Source organism: Eumetopias jubatus, unplaced genomic scaffold (genome assembly GCF_037043125.1).
Source record: "Eumetopias jubatus isolate StellerSeaLion01/CBP00866 unplaced genomic scaffold, mEumJub1_p1.0 scaffold_2, whole genome shotgun sequence".
Taxonomy (NCBI): Eukaryota; Metazoa; Chordata; class Mammalia; order Carnivora; family Otariidae; genus Eumetopias; species Eumetopias jubatus.
Window position 1 is genome coordinate 10,209,755 of NW_028274808.1, and position 8,337 is coordinate 10,218,091.

The following is an 8,337-nucleotide window of genomic DNA, read 5'->3' on the forward strand; positions in this document are numbered from 1 at the left end:
TTTTAAACTTTAAAAGTACCTGGGGAAGCTAGTTGTTTGCCCCATAGGCTTTCCATAGACTGCATTTTTCTTATTGTCTTGCTATAAATACTGTTTTACATGTTTTAGACTTCCCTTCATTTCTTGTAATTCTGTAGTCAAATCTAGAAGATTGAGCAGATTTTCAAATTATTTTTGTAGGAATGCATAATAGATGCTGTTGAATACTTTTATCTGGAGGATATAATGCTTTTTTGTCTTTTTTTGGTAATGCTATTAGTCACTGATTAATTTTTGATTAATGGATTATGAAAAATGATATTCTAATGATATATCTGAATTTTTTCATTCTTTATTATTTGGGATACTACTGGGAATATAATTATTTTCTTTTATTTACCAGTTTTCAAAATAATGACTTGATTCCCTAACACCCTCCATAGATGATATTTTAGAGTTATTTAGGAATTTATTAATTCAGTTTATCACTGTATCTTTCTTTCTTTTTTTTTCCCGCTGTATCTTTCTTTAGTGATGTTCCAGTTTTCCATTCTCTGGCCAGAGGGAGTGTCTTCAGAGTTGGCACTGTGTTCTTTTGATCCTACTCAGTAATTTTTTTTATACTTTCTTTGCTTTCCAGTGTGACAAGATGTTCAGATTCATCTTGAGCATTTCCTGTCTCACACTTGTAATAAAGGATGCAACAAATAAAATCAATCAAAATTAACCATATAATTTTATAATGAGAAAAATGAGACCCAAAAGAGATTAACTGACACCCAGGTGGAAATAACACTATTATGTTAATTACACTAGCAATATAGAATGTGAGTGATGTTTAGAGAGATTAAGAGGATGAAGATATTGGATTTGAATGTAGAAGCTTTAATCTTAACTTGTTTGAAGAGCAGCCCTCAGGAGAGAGATAAGGGGTGAATATATTGATACATATAAATAAATTAAATACTTAATTAAAAGAACTTCAAAGGGAGAAGGTAGTAATATATGTTTGAATATTATTCCAACTTTAATTCTGATACAATAAATTCCATTTAAGTCATCATTAAAAGTTGTAACACTGAGGAGATAAGAATGGCTTTCTTATGCTATTCATGGATCTGCTAGAATATCCTTTATGTAATCCTCAAGTTATTGATATAAAAGGATGGATGATATAAGCTCTGGCCTTTATCCTTTTAAACACATAATCAGAAAGAGGAAACTAGACTGTTTATTACAAAACAATGTAGAAAACAAAAGGGACAGTAAGATTTCAGCAAAACAAATTTTTAAATAAATAGGTTTCTACATTCACTACTTGATTCCAAAAGCAGGGAGGATTAATATGTGTGGAAATACAATTTTGCAATCCATAATAATATTCATATTTTAGACACTCCTTTTCCCAATATAGTCTAGTGTATGTTTAGTAAAAAAAAATTGAGGAATAACATATAAGTTTGAATTACAACATGCAGAGAAAATTGCTACCATGGTGGTACCTTACTTTTATAAATGTATTAAGACAACAATGAGATATTACTAGAGATATGGCATTGTAATATGCTATTTCACTCATCTATATGTTGTTACATACATTTTATTGAGTATTCATCTTCCAGTAAATATTTTCTAACATTATTACTTTTAATGTCTCCATAGTATTTCTTCTTACAGATGTAGTATCTTGCAGATGTGGTATATATTATATATATATAATTACTTCACTATTTTGGGACTTTCAAAGTATTTCAGAATTTTTCATCATAATAAATATTGAATATCTATGTGGTTAATTCTCCACACATACTTAAAATTATTTTTTTCATGATACATTTCTAGAAGTGGCATCTGTAAAGCTAAAAAGATGTATTGTTAAATTATCTTCCACAAATCTATAAAAAACAACCATAAGAAATATATGACAGTGTATATTTCCTAATAATAGGAAATAATGATGGGAAGAGAAAGTGAAGGAGACTTGTTTCTGTAAAAAATATTATTTAGAGGGGCTTCCATTAATGCCCTTGGTAATCCGCATCATGCCCTAAATTGTTCACATGTCTCAAAGTTCTCATTGCTCCAGTTACTAAAACCAGATTTTGATGTAAATATTTGTATCATAGACTCTTTAGTCTCTAGCAAAAATGTACATACAGCATAGAGTACATCAAAGCAAGGATCTTTTAAAAAATCACATGTATTGATTATGTCTAATATCATTTTGTGAGCAGTTTCAATAGATTATCATTTGTAATTTGAGCTCCTTTCTTCTTCTGTAGTTTATAAATCTCCAAGAATTAAATTGATAGAATAAATGGCAATGTTCCCTTTTGTCAAAGAATTAATTGTAGCCCTTAAAGACTCGTTTAATTAAATTTTTTTTCACTATTCATTGTCAAAGGAGAAAACAGAGTACGATATATTTATAGTTACTTTACATCTATAATACTTTATTTTACCTAATTATTTCCATTTTAATGTCAGTGCAAATCAAGATTGCTTTTGGATTTTGATAAAGTGTTCCCATAGCTCACCAAGGATCTCTTAAATCAAATTGTTCTTTTTAACAGTATATTTATATTTATGCATGGACATGAAACTAGAAATGCTTGGCAACTGGAGAAATAGTGTTTGTTTATTATTTATATCCTATAATTCTTTCATCTTTTTAAATTGGTAATTAAAGGCAAAATATAATCCACTAAACGTTCCAACATGCAATAAAAATATAGTTTAAAAGAAATAAATGGACATACACACAAACATGTATACATATATACACACATAGACACAGATACTTACACATATATACACATGGATGCCCATATTTTTAATAGTAAATATATACTTCTCCCTTCAATTTAATATTTACCCAAAATGTTGTTTTAGAGAATATTGTTCTTTCCAATGTTATCTTCTCAATAATAAGGTTAAATGGTAAATTATTTAAACTTTTGTGCTGACTTTTGTGAATTGTGGCAATTGTAAAACATGTCTGCAAAATTCTTTGGAACTCTTCTCACTGAAAAGAGAGGTAGGTCTATGTCATTTTCCCTTGGATCTAAATACTGTAACTACTTGACCAATAGTATATAGTGGAAATTACACTGTACAGTTTCCAGTACCAATCCATAATAAATTGGCTGATTTCAGTCCTGTCATTTTGAGACTTCTTATTGAATCTAGCCATCATACTCTGGGGGGGATTCAAGCTGCTCATGAAGACAGCCATGTGGAGAGAATCTAAGGACCATGCCCACCACCCAACCTGAGCTTCCAAATGACAGTCATCATCAACTTGCCAGTCATTTGAATGAGCTATCTTAAAAGTGGAATTTCTGATTCATACTTAGGCCAAACTAGGTTAATTCTCCCACCAAGCCCTGCCCAAATTACAGATTTCATACCAAGTAATTGATAGTTGTAGTGTTAAGGAGCTAGGTTTTGGGGTAATCTGTAATAAAGTAATAGCCATTTGACTTGAAATTTCTAGAATTCTTCTATTTTCAGTGTTCTCAAGTACACAATCTCTGCTTCTTAGATATAAAACTCACATTTAAATTTGTTCTTATCTAGAACAATTTTAAGTTATAGGGAAATAGTGATAAAGTTTTAAGTAGCAGTATTGAATACTTTACTATATACTTACGAGTACAAGACAAAAGGGTAAAGGCTAAATGGGGTTAAATTTACAGATTATCCCTGTAGATCATTTATATCTTATTCTAGAACCCAGAATCTCAGAATCAGCTTTTAGATAACATAGGAGCTGAAGCCAGGTCCATTTCCAAAAATCATATAAAACTAATGCAAATTAATCCCTTTTCTGAGCTTCTTTCTGTTAATTAGGCATTCTCTCACCTATATTCTCAACATCTTCCTTTCAATGGGGCTAATCCTCATTAGCATTTAATATACTCAAGGCAGTCACATCAAATAGAAGGCATCCATCAACTCTGTCTCCCATTTCTTCCAGTCTTGTTTCTACCATAACATTTTCCCTTTTTGTCATAACTTACACATTCCTTCACTCTTCTTCCCATTCTAAACTGACTTCCACTTCCAACCCATGCCCTACAACAGCCTCCACCTAAGTTATATGGTAAATACTGAGGCAAATAGATGTTTTGGTTCTTAATTTACCTGGCATTTCTATGGCACATAGTTCGTATCGAGCTCCTCCTCTCCACCACTTCTTGAACTAAGTGCATCTACATTATTCTGCTTGGGCTGTCATAATATAATATCACAGACTTGGTGGCTTAAGCAACAGAAGTTTATTTTTTCTAAGTTCTGGAAGCCGGAAGCTGGAGATCAATTTGCCACCAAGCTTGGTTTCTTTTTTTTTTTTCTTTTGGGAAATAATTATTTTAATCTACATTAGCATAATTCATACCCAAATTTCTTAAGTCCTGCCAAAGTTTTGGCCTTCAAAACATTTCTTAATTTTAGTTTTCTTGGTGAGCTCTGCATTGCCTCAAAAAGTAAACTATCTTTAATGGGTTCAATTAGCATAAACAATCTAAGTCTCTGATACCTGTATCTAATGAAGTACAATATATAATCAACATTGTATCACCTAGAATTGTCAAGCTGTCCATGAAGGCCTAAAACAAAACTCCAAAAGAATTCAGCTGTTTTATTTAACATGTAATAGATATTTCTCATAAACCAAAGCTTAAATATTTAGTTTTTTGATACCGTAATGTATTTCCATAAGCCTTTAAATCTATGGTTTTATACATACAGTTTTCCATCAGGGAGGCCAAATATTTTTATATATATATATAATATATATAATTATAATACATATATAAATTTCTCTTTACATGTAACTAATTAAAGATTTTAAGGGTGTAGGCTATGAATCAGGTACAATTTAGTTATAACACCATACAAAGACCTTATAAAATAATCAGAAAAGAGATGTTTAACATTATTGCTTAGTCTTAATAAAATGGCAAATTTTAACCAAACTGATACCTCTCCACTCTTATTTATAATGTTTTCTATACATTTAAATCATAGCACTTGGCAAGTAATATAGGTGCTGATATAATGTTTTAATTTAATTAGCTGTAAACAAATTCCAATTTGTTATTCAATGCATATATTCCCCTTTAACTAGCTACTACACTACCTCAGAATCATTCCTCCTAGAAAAAGTAACCTTCCTGAGGATAAAACAGTGCAGAGCTTCATCTCCTCCTTAAAGATTTTCAAGTATTATAGGAACATAAACTAATGAAAAAACTAATTAAAAATCCGACAATCCATCTTGTTTTACTAATTATGGGATAATAGAAAAGAGATGTGAACAAATGTTTTTTTACCCTTCTCTGCTAAATACACTATACCAAGAAATACTGTAACTGTTTATGAGCTACTTTCTAGCTTTTCAAGTATAGGACACAACTGCAGTTCTGCCAAGTGAGGAGAAATGAATAATCAAACTTAGGTAACTCAAAAAGAAGACGGGAGGCAAGAAAAGATAAAATGACTTTGGCTTTTAAGAACCTACCGTTGACCCTGAACTGCCAGATTCAACAACAGCAAATACAACAACAACAAAAGAGGACAGGAGCAAGCCACCATTTTACCACATAGTAAGAATTCTGAAATAGGTAATAACTTTCTTTCCCTGTCATCTCATTCTGTTGTTTCTTCTTTTTGTTTTTCCTGCTTTCTGGTAGCAGGCAGTTCAAGGCTTGCCCATTGCATAGCTTCAGCTTTTCTCATGTTGATCTCAATCTTTGTTGCAGTCATAGTTACATAACTTCTTGTTACATCAATCACACCCCATAATTTCACATTTTGATGAAATTCCTTCTCTCCTTCAAATACAATGTGCACATTTAACAATGTACTGTTTGCTTCTACTTGGCTAAGTTCTGGAAGTGAATTTTTAGCATATACTGAAATGGTGACCTCACCCGCAGTCTGATGCCAGTCATGTCTACATGGAACAACTTTTTTCCCAGCATCCTTTTTAGTCCACATGTGTTTCCCTGTTGTACAGCCCTCTTGGGCTAAGAATGTATTGAAATCAGAAGTTTTTTTCCTACAACAGCTCCAGTATTTCATCCCTTCATGAAAAATAGGTACTCCAGAATGATATACACAGACTTCTTCTAGACTCTGTGGACCCTGATATGTCTTTGAACACCCTCCATTTTTACATGAGGTCCCAATCTTAATTTCATCACTGTCCTCTTCTTTCTTATTTTCTTCATTCCCCGACGATAGTTTAAGTTTATCAAGTGCTTGTTTTAGGGAAGCAGATATTTTTAATTCCAATTTTGTCATTGGATCATCTGGGCTTGGCCTTTTTATTGCTTCTACTGGTTTAGGGGCTTGAATGATGTGCTCCTGAAACTTGGGTTTCAGTTCAGAAAGTTCTTTCTTCTCAGTATTCTTGACTTCAGGCTTGACTGGCTCAGGTGGCTTCTCACTATTATGCCTGCCTTTTGTACAGCCTGCAATGCTTAAAAAATCAGAAAAATCGGTTGTTCTTCTCTTACAGCAAGACCAACCCTTTAAGGCATCATGGAAGACTGGAACACCTGGGTGATATGTGCAAGCAACGTCGGAGTTGGTCTCGGGATCGAAGCGCTGCCCGCAGCCCCGGTTGTAGCACAGCAAGGCCATTTTCTTTCCCCACCGTTAAACGTCGGGTCCAAACCCAGCGAAGAGCTAGAGGCTGCCCATACAACCCCACCGCCGCAACCACCGGTCTGACCAGGCTTGGTTTCTAATGAGACCTCTTCTCATGGCTTGCAGATGACTGTCTTCTCATAGACTCCACATGCAAAAAGAGAGCACTGTTGTCTCCTCTCCTTCTAATGAAGATACCAGTCCCATTGCATTAGGGCCCTACCCTTATGACCTCATTTAACCTCCTTAAAGGCCCTGTCTCTAAATACAGTTACATTGCAGCTTAGAGTTTTAACATATGAATTTTGCGGGAACACAATTTAGTCCACGACAACATCTCTTAGTTTATTTGAGATCAAATTCCTTAATTTCTTCTTATTATTATGCCTCTTCATTCTCCATGTATTTGGTGCTAGTTGTCTGAGTTTTTGTGGGTTTTTTTTTTTTTTAGTTTTAGTTTTTCCTCAGGCCCTCTTATTTTCACTCTCTGAATGGCCTTCATCTCCTATATCTTCAATTACTATTTATATTCTACATACACTTGAGTCTTCATCTCTAGCCTGCCCTCTCTCCAAGGTGTCAGATTCATTCAGTGGCATATGAGACAATCCAGCTCTATGCCCACAAATACCTTACATTAAATTATCTAAAGTACTTCACATCTCATATATGTTAATCACCAACTAGCAAGTTATCCAAGCCAGAATTCTGGGTTTCATCTTTCCCTCCTTTTTATCCTTAAAAAACTCATATAATTCAAAATACTCAATAATTCCCTTTATTTTGCATTTAAAATGCATTTCAAATGTTTCCAGATACTGAAGACTTGTCTCTGCTTTTTCAAATATATCTATTCCACCTGGAATACTCTTGCCTCAGTACCTGGATTTCATCATTTAATCTTATTATAGTCTAATGTTACAGCCACTCTTCAAAAAGTAGATGTACCTCCACCCAAAATTTGCTTTAGAAGAAAAACTGAAACACACACACACACACACACACACACATTGAAATAGTATGAAAAAAAAAGGTTACCACTTACATAATGAGAGTTTCTGGAGAGAACAGGGCAATCTTCTCAAAACAGTCCTAAATGGCTTGAAAGAGAAGGAAAAGGCTTTAATTGTGATTACGAAGTTGGGGTGCAGGGATGTTTGCCACACACACACACACACACATAGAGGTTTGAGTGCTCTGAATCTCTCTCTGGCACCAAATGATGGAACATCTGGGTTTCTCATAAGCATGACCAGATGTGAGACAGAAGGGGAGAGGAATGAGGCTTAAAAGCTGTCAGCAATAAAATGTCCAAAAATGGACTCAGACTCTTTATTATGTGCTGTAAGGAGCTCAACTGAGCAGAGAGAGTGAGAGATGAGCTGTCAGGTGTCAAAATAGCCCATTAAAGCAACAAGCCAAAAGTGAAATAAGCAAGAGTCTGAAACTAGAGCCCAACTTTCCCTGTTGTGTTCTCTGGATGGAAGGCCCACTACTGGAGAGCCAGACAGATAAGAGCAGATGTGGGTGTCATCTTACTGCTGAGATAACCCCAGCAAAAGGCCCAGCAGTTTTATCAATGCTGGGGTGGAGGACAGCCTGAGAGGGAAGTTCTAGGCGTGGAAATGTACTAGGTACTGAGTGGGAAAAGGTGTCTTTAAGGATTCCCATTCCCTCATAATGAGGTTTTATCATAGGAGC

The 8,337-nt window shown here is 34.1% G+C and overlaps 1 pseudogene; it reads right to left on the reverse strand.

Moving 5' to 3' along the window:
* Positions 1 to 5,469: 5,469 nt before the first annotated feature.
* On the reverse strand, positions 5,470 to 6,715 carry LOC114206062 (cysteine and histidine-rich domain-containing protein 1 pseudogene; annotated as a pseudogene).
* Positions 6,716 to 8,337: the final 1,622 nt, after the last annotated feature.